Here is a 21,021-nt window from a genome sequence, read left to right as displayed (position 1 = left end):
TTTATACATAACTTACCCTAACCTGGAACCATGGTATTATTCCTTTTACCAATTATATTGTATTTCATTCTATTTAGAATAGGACCACCCAGAGCAATCTGACTGGTGCTCACAAACACGAAAGGGTAGTCAGGAATTGGCGGTGAGAGTGCTGTCAACAGGGCACACGCATCTTACATAATTCTAAAAGAGTTCTAACTCTCTAGCTCATGTCTCAAATCGTGAAACTGACTGCCAATATGTCTGGAGCTATCAGAGATGTTGATTCCAAGGAGCAAAAATCTATTCCTATCCCAGTAAAGGCATTAAAATTGAGACAGAAAGCCAAGGATATAGGCCTATAGGGACATTTGTGGCTTTGCAGTTACCTAGTATTTTATCCTAGCTCTTTGGGATGGACTCTTCTTCCCACATGACAGTCAGGTGGACCTATTAATCAAGTTGCCAAGCACATTTCTGTTGAAAAAGCAGACACAGTGCCCAAACATGACCAACCAGACATTGCTTCTTAGACTTTGAATCTTGGCAGATAAAGCAGACCTAAAATATTAAGAAATAATTTACTCCAGCAATGCTCCTGGATGAATGAAGATGAATGAAGTGGTCATGAAACTGAGACTAGTTTTTTTATGAGCTTGATTCTTCAGCTTTTCTGATTTCTGTGACACCTCCAAGTCTGTCTGACAAGTTCATTTTTACTTTTAGGTGGGTTTGTTTTGCTCTCTACAAAAAAATCCCTAACTGATACAAGACCTAGTTGTTTATTACTGATTGTAAAATTCAGCAAGTCACTTAGAATCTATAAACCTCAGCTTTTCACCTGACAAATGGGAATATATCTGTCCTATAAGCCTCACAAAATCAGGATAGTAAAGGAGATTGTAAGTTGTCTGTGTGTTGTAAATAATATCCTACATGAAATTAATGAATCTAAATAGTATGTTCTATGTGTTCTTCTTTTGAAAAGTAAAAAATGAAGAAAATAACATTTGTATGTAAACTATATTGCATATCACATACATATCTGTATATATATGTATTTCTCTGTCTCTCTCTGTCTCTCTCTGTCTCTCTTTCTCTCTCTAGTCATCTATCCATCTATCTTTATTGGTTAGCATAAAGAACAAAATAAGTGAAAGACCAGAGGCAAAGCAATGAGACTTCCAGTGATGGGGAGAAGGTCAAAGGGGTGAACACAAGATATGAGGATAATTCATAACACCAAATTGTGTCTTCACTGCTATCACTCTAGTTTGTCTGGATGAATGTGGAAACTGAAATACAGTCCCATGATATTTACCCTGGTTGATATGTTGTAATACAAAGAGACTGTAGGGCAAGTATTTAAAAATAAAATAGGACAAGATTGCAACAGTGCCACTAATAAGGGATTAGATTATGACCACTGTTCACTGTGGATATTTTTGTCGTCAGATTATAAAGGGCATGCTATTACCACTCGTGTTGTAGGTTTGGCATTTAAGAGAATAATAGACTTCTGTCTAGAAATCATGTTTATCATTACAATCTGAACAAGCAGCAGCTGTAATGGTCTATAGCCTCTACATTCCAAACACAAGGTAAGTCAAGAACCTTTGCCACCAGAGCTATGATCCAATTAGGACCTGTGTTCCTGGGCTGTCAGTAACTTTATGTTCCTCCATTACAGGATTTACCTTGAATATTCTTGGAAGAGTGCTATTGCTGTTACCCTGATGACTGATGAACTTTCTAAGTCATGAGGAAACTAACATTTGTGTCACCTCTTCTGGGTGTCAGACAATTGGCACTTTGTATTTACAACTGACCCCTCACAATAGCCCTGTGAAGTTCATATAATTAAAACTATTTTTCTGCAAAAACTGCACTATAACACTATGCAGGAATCTCTCTGTTACAAGCATGGAAGTACAAACTACATTTCAGCACTAACTTTTAATAGATGTTGAACTGCAGTGTGACAAAACACACACTCTCTGAAGTGAGTCCAGTTACACTTCTCCTTCCCAGACTTTCTCCCATCATGGCCACTGTGAAATATATCTGATTTATACTAGAGCCGGGATAAATGGGAAAAGGTTGCTCATTAGCTAGAGGAAAGTATGTGATGAAAATAATGATTCCACTTTAATATATAGGGACAAACACCTTCTTTATATGTATAAAAGTGTAACTGTTACATCATATTTCTATGGTGTAAATTATGAAGTTGTTGAGGATATAGATAATGGAAATTAAAAGTGGTAAAGTACAATGCATATATAACTTATCAACTTGAAAAACACATTAATCATGTGCTAGGAGCTGCGAAGGTCTGTAGATATGATGGTTAACAAGACACATTCCCCATGCTCAAAAAGCTTGTACAGTATCATTGTTGTTGCTATGTTGTGTGTACGATTAGTTATATTTCCAATACTTTTACTTTAATCCTCTACGTTATTAGATATAAAGTTAAAATGATACAGCATAGTGTTTCTTTTCTTTTCTTCAATTTGGCCTTTGATTACTTCAATCACATTTATGCAGATGAGACCCAAATTCAAATCTCATCCTTTCTCATGAGTTCCAGTCCTGTGTTTACAAAGTACATGCTCAACCTCTAAGTAACCTGCTGATTCCTCAAACACAATCTACTCCAAATGGAGTCACATAATTCCCTTCCCTCCAAATGCTTGTCACTCAACCATAAAAATACAGGTTCAATTTGGGTCCTTATTGTCACCTAAATCAACTATCAAATCTAATGAGTTGGTATTCTTTCCATATGTCCTTTCTGGACTCCCTCATCCAGGATTCATCATAACAAGATTTTTATATTTTACAGTGTCTTTATATTCTTTCCAGCAGGTTCCAGGCTCTGAGCTGTCAGCACAGAACCCAATGCAGGGCTCAAACTCACAAGCTATGAGGCCATGACCTGAGCTGAAGTTGGATGCTTAACTGAATAAGCCACCCAAGTACCCCCATGTATTGTTAATATAATACGCACTTTCTTCGTGTTTCTCCCTCCTTCCTTTCTCCTTTATCTCCCAGGTCTCTCTCTATTTCTTTCCTTCATTCCCTTCCTTTCTTTTCTCCCTCCTTCCCTCTTCTTCTTTTTCTCTATTAGTTGGGTCTCTCTAGAAGTAGCTCTGACACAAGAATTGTCATGCAAGGATGTCTTTGAAATTAAAGGGAAGAGTGATAGCAGAATGGAGAAGAGACAATGGAATAAAAGCAGCTCAAATAATACAGTGAGTGACCAGAGTTCAATCCAGTGGGCAAATTGGAAAATGATGCAAAAAAATCATATATACCCCAACCAAGGAGTGAGGAAGGTGGGGTACTTATATACTAACATGAGAGACACTGATAAACATTTTCACAGGGGAAGCAAATTCTCTGGCACTTCTAGCCTTCCACACACATATGCATCATGGCCTTCAGCAATTCCAGAAAATGGCCTCAGCACAGATAAAGATACTAGCAGCTGGAAGTCAGCCGAGCCCCACTAAAATAGCAGATCCTTTGGAATATAAACAAAATACTGACAGTAATTATTCCTTCCATGTTACTCTAGATCTTACTTTCTTTGCCTCACTTTCTTATGTCTCTTGCATTTTTTTTTCTGATACCACAGCCACCATAAAAGTCTTTAAATTCACCTGAATACATCCATGGAGATTTAAAAAATAAAGTGGAACTGAAGAAATCAAGACAATTGGAAAAATAAAAGTGAAGAAAAAAAGCAGATGGACCTGAGGTGAGATTATTACTTAAAGGGATGAGCCACAGAGTCACATGAAAACTAGCCACGAACACCATCGGTAAATATGATATGATTCCCATCATCTACAGCAGAATAAAACAATCCAGTTTTCCATAAAAAGCACTTTTTACTAATACCAAGATGATGGGAATTTTCTACATCAAGCCCTCAATAAAGAGAGCACTATGCAATGTGGTAAACAATGTCATTCTCAAACTCCCTAGAGAAATAGAAGATTCATAAAGCTAGACGGAAATCAAACTTAAGGCCTTAAGAGAAAAACAAGCCTGAAAAGAATCATGTCGTTTTTGAAAACTATTCTCCTGCTTCAAATTATGAAAAACAATACCTTCAGGAAACAGTCGTCACAACCAGGGATTTCTAATGGCATCATGGCAAAGTTTATAATTGACCTGAAGATGCTTCAAGAAACCACTGACCATCTCAATGACACATTGACCTTTGAATAGCCTCCAGAGAAGGGTTAGGGCAGTCAATCCGAGAAATGAGGAAAACAAAATACAGGAATCAAAATCATTACTACTGTCATCATGTTGTCCAAGCATGACAGCTACAGGGCTTGCCACCACTCTGGGCTTCAGGGGCACCAAGAAAAAAAGGGCTGGCAGCTGTCCACCCAGTCACACAACACCTCCAGCAATTAAGCCTGGTAGCTGCAGTTTAATTAGACTAACAGTATAAACTGGACCTATGCGTTCATCACCATTGTAGAGGCACCCCCCCCCATCTCTGTCACCCTGGCTCTCTAGTCTTTAGAGTTGCTACCATCAAGATGCTCTGTATTTCCCTGATTCTAACTAGCTACACTCTATGCTTACCTTTCCAAACTTTTCAGTCTCCTATCTCAAAACACGACTCTATAAGAAACAAACCCATTTTCATCTTTAACCTCTTCCTTATCTCTTTCCTTACTTCTTTGCTTCAATGAAAACATTGCTTTTTCCTAAAGATAGAATTTCCCATGATGATTATATCTTCTCTCAGAGATTATGCGTTATAAATTTGAGATCTTTTTTTTTTTCCTCTTCCATTAAGCTATGATATTCAGAGAGTATTAAACCCCTGTATCAGTCAGGATAGGTTACAAGAAGCCACAGTAACAAAGAAATTCTGAAATGTCATAGTGTGATACAAAACTTTATTCCTCACACCAAACACAATCTAATGGGAAGGTCAAAGGACTTCCCTCAAACCAGCTCTTTCTTTGTGGATGTTCCACTCTCTTTTGACATTAAAATCATCTTGGCATCATTCAGTCAACAAGGAGAGATAAAACTTAGGGAATACACACTATATATTGACTCATCCCAGTCAGAATGTGACGTCTTATTTCTGCTTACATTCTAATAGCCATACTCAGGAATGTGGCACCAACCTAAATGAAATAGCAGCTCTCAAATATAGACTCCTAGGGTTCCCAAGAAGAGAAAAGAATACTGGTACATATCTGTCACAACTCAATATTTTGGTCAACAAATATCCATTTTTATCCTTTTCCACATAGAATATACTCTTCCTTTCTGAAACAGACTGGTAAAATTACCATCAGATATCTACCTCAAAATCAAATTCTCCAGGTGATTTCCACTCCTCTACATCAAGTCCCCATGTGGCTCATTTCCCTAAAGATAAAATATATGTCTCATTTCAATATACAATGATGATATCCACATTCGACACTTCCATACAAAAAGAGAGAGGTAAGGAGGAGACACATGCAGCTGGCACTGTCTTCTTTGCATGACTCTTACAGCTGTTTCTCACTAGGCACAATGGCAACTCCTAAGGAAAAACTGATTGTGTCAATCACAGAAGAAGAGGCAACTGTCCCAAACAATAAGATCACTGTGGTGGGTGTTGGACAAGTTGGTTTGGCATGTGCCATCAGCATTCTGGGAAAGTCTCTGGCTGATGAACTTGCCCTTGTGGATGTTCTGGAAGATAAACTCAAAGGAGAAATGATGGATCTGTAACATGGGAGCTTATTTCTTCAGACACCTAAAATTGTGACAGAGAAAGATTACTCCGTGACTGCCAATTCTAAGACTGTGGTGGTAACTGCAGGGGTCTGCCAGCAGAAGGGAGAGAGTGGTTCAATCTGGTGCAGAGGAATGATAATGTCTTCAAATTCATTATTCCTCAGATAGTCAAGTACAGTCCTGATTGCGTCGTAATTGTGACTTCCAACCTAGTGGATATTCTCACATATGTTACCTAGGAGCTAAGTAGACTACCCAAGCCCTGTGTGATTGGAAGCAGGTGTAATCTGAATTCTGCTAGATTTCACTCTCCTGTGACTAAAAAACTTGGCAGCCATCCCAACAGCTGCCATGGATAGATTTTAAGAGAACAAGGCAACTCAAGTGTGGCTGTGTGGAGCACAGTGAATATGGCAGGCATTTCTGTACAGGAGCTAAACCCAGAAATAGGAATAGACAATGACAGTGAAAATTGGAAGGAAGTACATAAGATGGTGTATGAAAGTGCCTATGAAGTCTTCAAACTAAAAGGATATACCAACTGGGCTACTGGATTAAGTATGGCTGATCTCATTGAAGTCATGTTGAAAAATCAACCCAGGATTCATCCAGTGTCAGCAATGGTGAAGGGAATGTATGGCACTGAGAATGTAATCTTCCTGAGCCTTCCACGTATCCTGAAAGCTCAGGGATTAACCAATGTTATGAACCAGAAGCTGAAGGATGATGAGGTTACTCAGCTCAAGAAAAGTTCAGATACCTTGTGGGATGTCTAGAAAGACCTTAAAGACCTGTGACTTCTGGCTTCTAGGCTATAGAATTTTAAAACTACAATGTGATCAGCCATGAGCCTTTAGTTTTTCATCCATATACATTGATGACAGTTTGCTTTTATACTCCTAAATATGTGAATCTGGGCTCACAAAATTGAAACCCATGCTTGGTTTAGTGCTTTCAAATGAGCCCTTGAACAAATAAAATCAATGGTCATAGTGTGCTTCTAAAAGAAAGAAGGAAGGAAGGAAGGAAGGAAGGAAGGAAGGAAGGAAGGAAGGGAGGGAGGGAGGGAGGAAAGAGGTAGGGAGATAAGGGGAAACACATAGCAGTCACGGGTCCAATAGTAATTTTGAAATTTAGGGGACCAGACAATGGGAATTGTCCTTGTTTGAGAGGTAATGGAGATTCCATGAACTGGGTCTAGTCTTTGGAAATATCTATTTCCAAAGCTCTTCATATCATATGTCTATATGTCATAGCTCTTCATGACCTCAAGCTCTTCTTCACATTACCCTATTCGGCCACATCTTACATAAGGATTAATGTTACCTCCTTGAGGCAATGCAAACCTAACCTTTTGATTATGAGAAACCAGGAGACTGGAAGTTGTTTTAATAGTTCAAACTGCATAAGAGATTTTCAGTCTAGTCATGAAGTTTCTCTGGCAATACATTTCCCAAAAAAAAGCATATTAGGCTTAAGTTTTGTCTTTTTCTAATCCGTCCATGGTCCAAAAGCCGTATCCAATGTTCTTTCTAGATATATTTCTTTTTTCGGACGCTTAACCGACTAAGCCACCCAGGCGCCCCTAGATATATTTCCTGAGCTGTGACTTTCTCTATGTGTAATGACTATTACTTTGGTCTCTTGAAATAAATACAAGTACGGATCATATAATCTGGCTTATCTTCAACCTGAACCATTGTGACAAAATGCAACCTGAACTAGATGTTGACTCTCAAAAAAAAAAAAAAAAAATCCTATTTATTACTATTTGGAGTCAGAAAGGTTTTTTTACCCTACTAGTTTCCCAATTTTTTTGACTCCATCTATTCCATTTCATTTCGTCCAGAAAACTAGCTAAAATTTCATTATGTCATCCTTGTTTTATAATTCTTTGCCAAATGTCATCCATAACAGCCTACTCACATGAATTATATGTTTTGTTTTTCAAATTTCTTCCACTAGATTGCCAGGTCAATTAGATAAATGATCTGCCTCCAAAGTAATGCCCAAAGTGACAATCTTCCAAATGTTTTCTCCCAGCATAACATGAGGTACCTTCTTCCAATATCATGTCCTCCCTATTTGCTTTCTACTCCTAAGCCAGTGCCATATATTTGTGAAAAATTTTTGTACTATTGATTTACTTCTGCTTAAGATCAAAGGTAGAAGCTGCTGAACAAGTATTCACACTCTCAGTGACTTAATATGAGTTCTCTCTCCTGCCATATTCAATTGTGAGAATTAAGATATCCAGGCAGCTTTCCTCTAAGTGGTGACTCAGATCCTGTTGTCTTCTATCACATTCCTCTGCCATCACAGAATCCTTTTTCCATCCACAAAACTGGGAAGAGAAAAAAAGGGCCAAAGTTTTCAATGTTTTGTGAATTCAGACCTAGGAAGAGTCTACATCACATCTGCTCACATTCACTTGACCATAACTAATCATATGACTCCTAACTAAAGGCCAAGAAAACTGGGAAATCTTGTTTCTCCATGCCTAGGAAAAGACATAAAATTGACAAGAGATTCAGCCAGTGTCTGTCACAGTCCAACCTTCCGGTCAATAAATATCTGTCTCAATATTCTTTCCACACATAAGAAATTCTCATTCCAGAAGCCCATCTCTATTCAGCCATTGCCTCTGACTAAATTTCTGGAATCAATGCATGAGGTCTAGCCATCGATGTAATCTTCAGGTGCGGTTTATGATGGTCCTATAAATTTTAGACTAAAAGGATAAGTTATATTCTCCCCACCCACATAAATACACACCATATCTGGTAGTGAAACAGGGACAGGATGTCAGCAATAAATACTCCCACTTGGAAAGGTGAAGAATGAAAAATTCACCACTCTTACTGCTCTGAAAAATTCTGCAGTGTTGCTGGGCAGACATAGTGAAAATCTCCACCCTAGGGTTTATGCTTCTTACTCTCAGGACACACTTCTTGTGCATTTGTCTCCATGGGTTTGGGGCTCCTCCCTTTGGGAGTCTTTTTATTATTTAAAAAAAAAACTTTTAATGTTTATTTAATTCTGAGAGAGAGAGAGACAGAGAGAGTGAGCAGGGGAGGGACAGAGAGAGAGGGAAACATAGAATTATAAGCAGGGTTCAGGCTCCGAACTTTCAGCACAGAACCCGACACGGGGCTCAAACCAAGAACTTTGAGATCATGAGCTGAGCTGAAGTCAGATGCTTAACCTAATGAGCCACCCAGGCACCACAGGAGGCTTTTTATTCTTAACCACATAACTGCCCTGTCCAACAAATGCAGCTTGAACATTTCTTTTCTGAGAAGTGATTCAAAAATCAATCTGTTTCCATCTTTTGGTCTTTATATTTTATAGTTTAAGTTAATTCTGAAAACGTCCAACTGGATTATGGAGAAAAGAAATCAAAAGGAAGATATACTGGCTACTTAAACATCTCATCAAAAGACTGAAAATATCATTTCTTTTTGTCTACCAACGGGCAAAACTCTGTCACATGGCCCCATCTGACTGCAAGGCAGGTTGAGGACTGGCGTCACTCTATGTAACCAAGAAGAAGAAGAAATGGATTGGTTAGTCAGTCTCTGAAACTCTTCCCCAGTGTTCTTTTGAAAAAATAAATGTTTTATTTAATTTTGAGAGAGAGGAAAGCATGAGGAGGGGAAGGGCAGAGAGAGAGAGACGGAGACAGAGGATCCAAAGTGGGCTCTGTGCTGACGACAGAGTCCATGTGAAGCTTGAACTCACAAACCACGAGATCATGACCTGAGCCAAAGTCAGAAGCTCAACCGACTGAGCCACCCAGGTGCCCCAACAGTATCTTATAAAAAGTCTGCTCCTTGACAGCAATAGCTATTTCTTTCTAACATTTCTTCTCTCCTAGTATCATCATTCTCAGTGGCCCTGCTCTTGCCTCTCCTAAAACAGAGACCTTAACATTTTGAAAAATTTTCCTTTCTACCTTTATTGTCCAGGCATGTGATGAACCCACTCAGACCACTGGCCTCAACATTCTTTTTTAATAGTTTATTGTCAAGTTGATTTCCATAAACACCCAGTGCTCATCCCAAGTGCCGTCCTTCATGACCATCAGCCCTTTCCCCCTCTTACCCACCCCCATCAGCCCTCAGTTTGTTCTCAGTATTTAAGAGTCTCTTATGGTTTGCCTCCCTCCCTCTCCTTAACTATTTTTCCCCCTTCCCCTCCTCCATGGTCCTCTGCTAAGTTTCTCCTGTTCCACATATAAGTGAAAACATATGGTATCTGTCCTCTGCCTGACTTATTTCACTTAGCATAACACCCTCGAGTTCCATCCACTTTGCTACACATGGCCAGNCGGGAACTTTTTTTTTTTTTTTTTTTTTTTTGTGGCCTCAACATTCTTGAGCTCCTCAACTCTGATGATCTTCTCCAACATGACATCTCAACTACCCACTCTCAAAGTCACATACTAGAGCTTACTATCACCTAAAAAAGCTTCATTTGCAAAATCATTAACCTCACTTCTTTCAATCTTCCCCACCCCACCCAACACTGTGGCCCAAATAACATCATATTTATATATCTAACTACAAAAGCTCCTTCCTAATTCATCATTTATAATTCACTCTTAACCCTTTACTCTAGTCCCTATGATCACAGCTCCCTATTCCATCTTGTTTACTCAGTTGACCTCTTTATACCTAGACTAATGACAGCTCCCTTACTTTTTCCCAATCCAATAATCTCTTTTCACTTATTCTCTTATTATCCAGTTTAGGTTCTTTGGTCCACCATTTCAAAAATAGTCCTTCTAAACACCTTTTCCTCTGTATTATAAACCCACTTTGAAGAATATCAGCTCTCAATAAAACTAAATATTTCCTTTCCCTCTGCTTTTATCCAAGCAACTGAACAATGCTTAAGAAAACTACATAGAACAAATTGATGCTGCAATTTTGCCATGATATTCAAATTACAAAAGGCCCTAATGTGTGTTTGAGATCAGTCACTTCTCTAGACAACAAATCTTTTCCAGTTTCCACAATAATTATTTTAGACTTCTGTGCTCCACACAAAACTCTGTGTATGTCCTCACCTCACTCTAATTGCCTGATACAAAGAGAAATGTCTGCCATAAGATGGGAATCCTTCATATCTCACTACTAGTTCATATGACTACCTTCTTATTACCCTGAGCCCCTTCACAACTCTCTTATAATTCAAGTGGTGTGCTTCTCTAGTAGATGGCTCACTTACGCTTCAGTCTCCATTCTCATCTGACTTCATAGGAAATGAACCTATACTTCCCCATATATTATTTATCTCACCATTAATACTGCACTTTTCTCAATTATATTTCATTCTTCTTGCCTGCCTTATATGAAAATACAGTAAATAAATTAAAACACTCTCATTTATAGCCACAGCTTCAATCTGATGATTGCTAATCTTCCTCAGGATTTCAATCCACATTATCTCCAGCTACCCTCTTGACAATTTACAAACAGGTTGAACTGTACACATCCAAAACTGGAATCACTAGCTATTCTACACTCTAAAACCTTTTTCTAATTCTCCCTCTCTCAATGTGTGGTTCTACTGTTTATCCTTTTCTGCATGCCAAGTGCCTAGGAGTCATCTTTGACAGCTCCCTCTCCTTTTCCATTCCCATTAACAAATTCTGAATGCTACATCTAAACACACCTTGGATACTTCTATTTCCATTATGACCACACTGGCCCAAATAACCTCACATATTTCTGGACTATAAAACACTCCCCCTTCCTCCTTCATGGTTTTGAACTCCCCACTATCAATTTCTCTCTTTACATAAAATGGAGATCCAGCAGGATAAACTCATAACTGGGAACTAAAAATCTGTTTCCAGTCCTGGGTTTTACATAGTGTGACATTCTGTACATTGTTTAAAGTTTCTGAAACTTAGTTTTGTACCCTTTTAACATATGATGGTGAATTTATAAAGTCCCTTTCACATCTAGATTTCTAAGATTCTTAAATAAGTATCTTTGTTATGTATCAATAACAATTATAATGGGCAATTCTGAATTCATCTAGAAAAATGTAATCACATTGCAGGGTCAAATATAAAATCCTAAACAGTGAGAAGATACACATATGCACACACAAATAGAAATCAAATAAATAAAACATCAAACCCTTCTCTGGTTGCTTGATGTTAGCTCACTTAGTTCTCATATTGCTTGATATCCTAAAGAGACATACTTTATCCAAATTTTATGTTCTTGTAAAAAATTAATGTGAATATACTATCAGTTTTCCCATTGGATTTTCAATTATTTCCTACAATACTTGGCATGCATGTGAGTGGCATGCATGAAATAAAATTTGTTCTGATTTGTTTTTCCTTTAGTGGGTCTGGACATTATCCCAGAACAATGAAGCACAAAAGGTTAAAAGAGGTAATAAATGAAATATAGATGAAAGACAGAAATTGTTCATACAGCTTAGAAAGAGTTTATCTCTAAAAATAGCTGCCTATATTAAACAGAGACCTTCCTAAAGTAGTAGCTGCTAATAGAGCTAGATCATTAAAAAGAAATACTTTGGGTGTGTCATAAAACTTGGAATAATAATATAGCACTTGCTTAAACTAATAAAGGTACATTAGGGTATGTGAAATGGGAGACTTACTAAAGAGAGAAACTGCTGCTTTATGACTTAAAAGGGAAAGAAGCAAAGAGCAGGAATCTTCCTATAGCAGAAACCGACATTTTGAAGTGTAAACTCACCTCAAGATAAGAACAATTCTCATTCTCCAAGGGTGCTTAAGCAGAGTGTCTTCAAATCAGTTATGTTCTGATGAATAAGTCTAACCTCCTGGGAATGGGAGCTAAGGAAATGATCAGAAAATGTCCCCAAATCGGGCCTTTAGGAGCCAAGTAAGATAGTTTCTGGGCATCATCCTGTTGGGAGTTATACAAATGAAAACTATGGTAGTTATGGACTTCTCTGGGCTAACATTTCTTTTAAATGTATATCATATAGGTCATTTCCCAGGTCTTAACAACTTCTCTCAATGGTGGGCCAGATCTTATCAGTGGGAGAGCAGGGGAAGTTTTTTCATTCAAATGGCTTTTGCTTGGAATGTTGAGTTTGGTTTTTCACTGCTGAAATCATTGTGGAGAAGTCCAATGCAGAGCTCTCTCTCAGAACACCTGGATGGCTCAGTCAGCTGAGCATGTGGCTCTTGGTTTTGGCTTAGGACATTATCTCACAGTTCAGTTCATGGGATTGAGCCCTGCATTGGGCTCTGCACTGATAGCATGGAATCTGCTTGGGATTCTCTCTTTCCTTCTCCCACTCACATGTGCACATTCTCTCTCCCTGTGTGTCTGTCTCTCTCTCAAAATAAATACATAATTAAAAAAAATAAAAGAACTCTCTCATAAAAAAAAGTAGAGGGGTTCCTTGAATAAAGGACATTTACTGAATAATCAGAAAGGAAGTACAGGAACTTCCTCTTGGCTACATAAAGAAAATATGAAGAGGAAACTTGGCACTGATCACTCTCAGGCTGAAAGCTAACAAAATTTGTATTCTGTTGGTCAAACTTCAAATGTCTGATCAAGTGTTGATAATATGCTAAGCTTTGGAGACCTGGCAAATAGGATAGTAATGGTGGCTAGAGTATATGAAGCATCCCAGAGCATTATTTTAGTTCTATGGATATACAAAACCATTTGAACACTTCTGAACAGAAATGGACATGCTAATTTCCGTAATTGTTTTAAGCTTTCTTGTTATAAAATTAGCAAATAATCTACCCATTTGTGTGATAAATGGAAGAGGGTAAGTGCTAACCATTTGAACTTCACAGGTTTGTTTCTCAGGAAGCAGACACTGAAATAGAGATCTGTGTATACAGATGATACCTTTGAGAGTGTTCTCAGTAACAACACCTGCAAGAAAATGAAGGAAGGAGAATTTGGCTGAGGGAGAAGTTGGATTCTGATGAGGTTGCAACAGAGGCCTCAGCTCACCCCACGAGGAGTTCTGGAATCTTCAAAATGCCCTCTAGTGAGGTAAGGGAGCCAGGCCTTTGTATCCCCAATTTGACTAGTCACTGAATGCAATAGTCTCTAGAAATGGTGTGTGCCTTTTGCACAGTATCTCCCTTTGTTGTGCAAGGTATTTCCCTTTTTTGTGAAGAACTTCCTGGAAACCTATATTTCAGCTATGAGCTACCAGTTGGCAATGCAGGGCACCACAGTACAGCATTCATAACAACACTGGGATGTTTTTCTGTACATATGTAAAATGCATACAACTTGTCCAGTCTACCAACTGATGAGTGAACAAAGAAGATGTATGTATGTATGCATATATATATATATATATATATATATATATATATATATAATGGAATATTACACAGCCATCAAAAAAGAATGAAATCTTTCCATTTGTAATGACATGGATGATGTGGATGGAGCTAGAGAGTATTATGCTAAGTGAAATAAGTCAGAGAAAGACAAATACCACATGATTTACCTCATACGTGTAATTTAAGAAACAAAATTGATGAACATAGGGGAAGGGAAAAGATAAAAATAATAAAAAGAATGGGAAGCAAACCATAAGAGACTTTTAACTACAGAGCACAAACTGAGGGTTGATGGATGGAGGTGAGTGAGGGATGGGCTGAATGGGTGATGGGTATTAAGGAGGGCACGTGTTGTGATGAGTACTGGGTGTTATATGTGAGTGATAATCACTAAATTCTATGCCTGAAACCAATATCACCCCATATGTTAACAAACTAGAATTCAAATTTTAAAAAATAATTGATGAATGAAAAAATAAAACAAAATTCAACTTTTCATTCATTGTCTGTGTGACAGTTCAAATTGTTTAATTGCCCTCTGCCTCACTTACTACATTTGAAAATGAAGATAAAAACAGTACCTACTTTACAAAGTTATTTCAAAAATAAAATACAGATCAGACCATTAGAACGGTGCCTAGTTTACAGGAAGCAATTAATAAATATCAGTCATAATTAATCTTTATATTCAGGGCTTTCTAAATATGGTTAACATAGTAAAGTATCTGATAATACAGTTGATCTTCATTTATTTTTAGATTTCATATTTGAAAATTCATCTTTATGCTAAAATATATTAGTAACTTTCAAATCAATACTTGGGGTGTTATTCAAGGACATGTACAAAGTAGGCAAAAAGACACAGAATAGACTGAATGTACATATTTCCAGCTGAGGTCCAAGGCGGTGATGCTCTGCCCTCTCATTTCAGTTCTCCTACTGCAACCAGTGTCCTTTATGTGGTCTACTGACTTCCAGTTTTCACATTTTTGTGCTTTTTGTTAGTGATTTTTCTGTTTAAAATGTTCCCCTAAATGTAGTGCTGACATGCTTCTAGTGTTCCTAAGTGCAATAAGGCTATGCTATGCCTCCTGAAGAAAATATGCATGTTAGATAAGCTTCATTTAGCTATGAGTTACAGCGCTATTGGCTGTGAGCCCATTGTTAATGAATCAGGAGTATTATGAAATAAGGTGTCTTTCAGCAGAGACAGGCATAAAGCAGTTATGCATTGACTGGTTGACAAAAATATTACAAGCAAAGGCTCACAGGACTCTAAATCTGTATTTCCCCCAGGAAGAATGGTTCAGTATTTGCTAATTTAGAGTTCATGGTAACTTTATATAACATAATCATCACGAATAAGGATCAATTATAATAATAATAAAATCATAACAATAAAATAAAAACAAAATAATAATGTACTATTTCTTGAGTCCTATGTATTTCATATTTATTCTCATGGGACATAGTTGCCGTCCCATCTCAAATACTCTCAGCCCACTGCTGCATTTGCCTGTAGTGGTGTCAGATAGTTTTTAGTATGCTGATAGATTTCTGCCTCAAGAAAACAAACTTCTCTGACTCTGTCTATGAGGTCTCTTAACTGCACATGAGTGCAGCTTAGTAATATGAGCAAGTACAAGTCTTGCACTCAGCTAACCAATGAGGAATAAGAGATTGTAGGTAGATACTGCAGCATCCCAGCAATCCTATGGGACAATTTTGAGGTATATTATATCTCAGAATTTCTCCATGGAATTTAGGAAGAGTTTCCTGTAGGGACAGTCAACCATGGTGGCCAGCTTCCAAGATGGCCCCCAATGGTCTCTGCTTTACAGGCAAACCTATCCTCTGTATTCCCTTTCCATATCAATGAGGGCTGACCTTTGTAATCAGTAGGCTATTAAGGAAGTTACATTTTCTGACTTCTGAGGATGTGTCATATTGGGGCTTCAGCTTTGGCCTCCCTTGGTTTACTTACTCTGGGGGGAGAAAGCTGCTATGTATTAAAAATATTCAAGCAGCCCTCTACAGAGGTACATGTTATGAGGAACTGAGACCTCCTTTTAACAGCCAGCAGCAACATACTAGCCATGTGGGTAAGCCATCATGAAAGCAAATCCAGCAGCACCAGTCAATCTTTCAAAATGACTGCACCCCTAACAAACATCTTGATTCAAACTTGCTTCAGAGCCTCTGAAGCATAGTTACCGCACTAAGCTATTCAAATTTCTGACCAACAGAATCTTATGTGACATGATAAACATTTATTACTGTTTTAATTCACTTACTGTTGGGGTAATTTGTTATACAGCAATAGGTAACTGATGTATCCAAACACTAATACAGATTTCATTGGCTTTACTCCTATCTGTCTCACTTATTTTTTTTTTTTTACTCTCACATGTATACTTCATAGAATCATCTCAAAAGTAAACTATATATATTTCCTCATATCATTATTTCGGGGTCTGCTTTTAAATTTTAACTCTTGGTACTAAAAAAGCTCTTGAAAGCAAACTCTTAGGATGAGATCCTAGGATTGGATCACTCATTGGTCAATGGATCCCATTTCTGCTGCTAAGTGATATGATGATACCTGGGAAGGTGTGATGCCATTATTACTAAAACTCTCACCTTGGGTTGATTAAGGGTTAGATACAAGTAGAAAGGGATATATTGGCTATGCAATACCTCTAATTCTTGAACATACCAATAAAATTGTGTATATGTACACACACACACACACACACACACACACACACAGTGGAGCCAACTGGCTTTCATGAACTGTCCTAGAAGCCTTGAAAAGAAAGAATGGCAAGCATAACATAATCAGCTATTCACTCTAAGTATTTTCTGAAAAATAGGAGCCATTTCCATCAGATTTTAAAGAAAACCCCATTCCCTACAGCAGGAGTATCAAGTCAAGTACTTGATCATAAAGGTAGTAGAGCTATAGAGACTTAATATACTGGACGCTTTCCTATCTGAAGTGAAAGCCTTATTAAGGACATGTAATAGCCTCCTATGAGGTATATGTCTCACAAAGTGATGCTTGACTTCTTCAATATCTACTTCGGTTTCCTCTCATTGCCTCTAGACTAACAACTAGAATCAGATCTCAGAATAACACAGAAAAGCACAGTCTTACTTGGATAGAAAACATACCCAAGAATTACAAAACTAGTTACTATGTACCAAAAATGACTACTGAGAAAATACTGGGTTGACTAGGAAGTATGGAATATGAGACTGCATGGAGGAATTTATTGACATAGCAGCTCTCTCCCATGACCAGAATTTAATATCCTGGCAAGGATGCTTGAACGATCCAAACACTAAAATGGTATGGCTCCCACAGTTTGAATAGGAACGTAACCTACAATAAATGAGAATTTTGTGCCAGAAATGCCTTTGTATAAAAAAGATAATAAGGAATCAAGAAGTGAGCATTAGGATAGATTTATTATGTGAAACCAGTGAACCCAATAGCTGATTACTCTCTAGGATGGTCCAGAATTAACTACATTTATGAAAACAATTAAGATTACACCAGTAAGGGAGAGGGACATCTTTGAAAAATGTAGTGGCGTCTGTCTCTACAGATCAAGATTAATATAATAAAAGATGCTGCAATGGATCTGGGTTCCCTAGTATCAGTGAGGATGGCAGAACTCTAGAGAACAGAGGCAAGATGGTGGCACTTAACCTTCTGATGCAAGGTGGGTATATCACTGTTAGGCAATAAACCTGGAATGAAAATAAACCTGGCCTGGACACTCAGGGAATTGTTGCAATAGCTGATAAGCCATGGTATTCCTGAAGATGAAACAGATGGACAAGCAACAAAGAACTACTTATTTTGAAAGCTGATGAATGCAGTCACAGCAATGGAAAATCATGATCACTTGCATGGCTTCCAGATTTGTGCCATATTTAAACCCAGAATCAATGTATCAAAGATCCTTTCTTGAAGAAGGATCTTACAGTGCATAAGCATGTATATAAAATATTCTCCAAAGCATTCCCCTAAAGGTTCTACGGCCATTCTTCAGTATAAATGTACATTGGGGTGAAGGAAATAACTGTCACCATTTTAGTGCTGTCAGAAAAGGGTTTGATCTGATAACCAAGAACCCTGAAATGCTAGGATAGCTCCATCTTGGTGTAGTGAAGGTATACAGATTCCAGGTGACAAATAAAATACTAGGTCAGGTCTATATCACAGAACTAATCTCTGTCTCATTTTTAAAAATCTTCTACCTAGGCTTATAAGTTGGTGGGAATGGCTAAATGAAAGCATCTAAAACTGAACCATTGGCCAGATAAATATCTCAGAAGCAGTATACACCACCAGGTGGATTTGAAGTGCTACCTTAAAATGTTTCAGTAGGGATTGGTACTCAGCATATCCCCATTTGATTCACTGGAATGGCCACTGCAAGAAATAGACGAACCATGGAAGATTAAGGCTATCAGCATTTAAACATGACTAAATGATATTCCCAACCACATCTACTCTACTGAATATATCTTTAAAAGATCAAATCAACATAGGCTTAGAAGTATGTATGGGGTCATGGATCTGACAAATGTGTTCTCTTCAATCTCCAACAGCAAAGAGAATCAAAGCAGCTTTCCTTCACTTGGAAAAGACAGCATTTAACATTTACTTACTTGCATAATGGCTATGTTAAAATTCCAACTCTCACTTGCATTAATGTCTAAGGGACTAAGACTTCCCTGATAGTCAATAATATCATCATCCTGAGTCCTCTACATTAGTAAAAAGGATAATGTAAAGAATGACCCAAATCTCCATTGAGGAATGAAGGACATCTAGCTCCTGGGAGTGTCGCCAAGGAAGAGGCGTCAACTATTAGTCCCCTTGGGAATTGCTCCTGCTAGAGACAGCCACTTTATCCTGGCCCATTGCTCTCTTCTGAGAGTGCCCTAACTCCTGTGACTGATCAGTGTGGGGGTATGAAAACCTGACTGACTCACACCACCTGGGGATAATTCTAAAGACAAAAATTTACTGTAGCTTCAGAGTTTCTATTAAAACTGCATCATAGCCCATCACTTTCTGACCAATTGGCCTTCTTTAAACTTCTTTTGCCTTCTGTCTCAGAAAAGATGGCAAATACTTTAGATTCCCTGTCAAAACACATGCATGTGAGAGTGTAGAATATAAACATTATAGAGATTCAAAGGACAACCACATTCTAAGATATGATGGAACACTGGTTCTAAAGTAATGCAAAAATTACTATATTTTATATCTTCATTGTTAAGGAAGATGCATAGTGTTTGGTGAGCCAATTTAAACTTTGGAGGCAGAGAGTGACTTTAAAACTTTTGAATTAGATATTGGCTTTAGTACAATTTGCCCTTCAACTAAGGCCACTACAGACCCATTGATGCTAAAGGATCTATGGTAGACAAGGATGGCATGTGGAGTCTCTAGTAAATATAAAAGAAAAATTACAATAAAGTTCCCTTAGTGTTCCAGTGCAAAGCCATGTTTTCTGCACTACTCACCATTTGAAAATCTGCTACTGGAACTTAGAAGAGACAAAATGCTACACCATGGGAAATAAAATATCTATAAAAATGTAGCTGCCCACAATGTGCTAGGTATTTGAAGACTCAATAGTCAGAAGCAATCATTCGTATGATTAACAGCAACTGTGATATTCAAGCTGAGGATGTCTAAATGGCAAGAGGAGGTTACATATCAGATATTTTACATGCCAATGTCACCTACCTATACCATACTAACACTTCACCTCAGCTCACAATATGGACTTCTGGTAGTCTCCTAAGAACAGTAGACATATGAGGAAAAATATCAGGCTTGGTTCATGGATGGAATAGCTCAAAACACTGATGTGAGCAAAAAGGGACTGCAAGAGCTCTTATGAAAGGAAAACCCTTCCATTAAGGAGAACACTGAGAGATATAGTTGATCAACTCCTTCTATAGAATAGAGATCAACAAATAATGGCTCATGGGCTAAATAGAGCCAACTACCTGATCTTATCAATAAAGTTTTATTAAACATAGCCATATCCATTTTTTCAATATTGTCTATATCTACTTTCACACTCTAATGACAGAATCCAAACAGCAGTTAAACAAAGACTACACGGCCTGCAAAGTCAGATATTTAAATGTTTATTATATAGCCTAACCCCTGATCTAGCAGAAGTGATCTAAGAGATGTGTATACATGCACTATTAGGTAGCAGAAAATGGCTCATTTTCTGAAGGTGAGTTCTGAAAAAGCAAGATCAGATGCTCTTGGAGAAGATGTCTCTTCTTGGAGACAAGAAGATTTGAAAAAGCAGTATGTAGACAGGCTTATCAGAATAGTACAGATTGCACATGTCATGATATCTCACTTTACACCCATTAGGAAGCATCTACCTTGGATGGAGCACTCAATAAGAGATGCATAAATCTATCCAGAGGTGGTAACCACACTTTTTCTGTAAATACTCTAATGCTTGCACAAAGGGCCCCAAAACAAAGTATATACTGTAGTAGAGATGAAGACTATTTTTAGATGCATTAGTATGAACTCCCTCCCAGTGAGGCTGATCTAGCAAATGCTGCTGCTGGTATGTCAATAGCAAAAACATACTGATCTCTAATGAGCAGAATCCCTTAACAAGACTAACCATTTACTTGGCAAACTTGTTTACTTTTGAGCCCCGTCAATTCTGGAGATTCAGCCATTTCTCTACATAGGGATTATTATTTATTTGGGGTATGACCTTTCCATCCCTGTCCACACTTCCTAGGCCATCACCACCAGCCAAAGACTCAGAGAATATTTGAATGGATGACATAAAGTACCACCTACAATTGCCTGAGACAAAGGCAACCATTTTATGATTAAGAAAGTAGGGGCATCTGGG

The 21,021-nt window shown here is 37.9% G+C and overlaps 1 pseudogene; it reads left to right on the top strand.

Annotated features, from left to right (window-relative positions):
• Positions 1-5,544: 5,544 nt before the first annotated feature.
• On the top strand, positions 5,545-6,548 carry LOC144234239 (L-lactate dehydrogenase B chain-like; annotated as a pseudogene).
• Positions 6,549-21,021: the final 14,473 nt, after the last annotated feature.

The sequence above is a fragment of the Crocuta crocuta genome, unplaced genomic scaffold, assembly GCF_008692635.1.
Source record: "Crocuta crocuta isolate KB4526 unplaced genomic scaffold, BGI_CrCroc_1.0 scaffold330, whole genome shotgun sequence".
Lineage (NCBI taxonomy): Eukaryota > Metazoa > Chordata > Mammalia > Carnivora > Hyaenidae > Crocuta > Crocuta crocuta.
The sequence above is the reverse complement of the archived record's forward strand: the minus strand, read 5'-3'. Positions and strand labels throughout refer to the sequence as shown.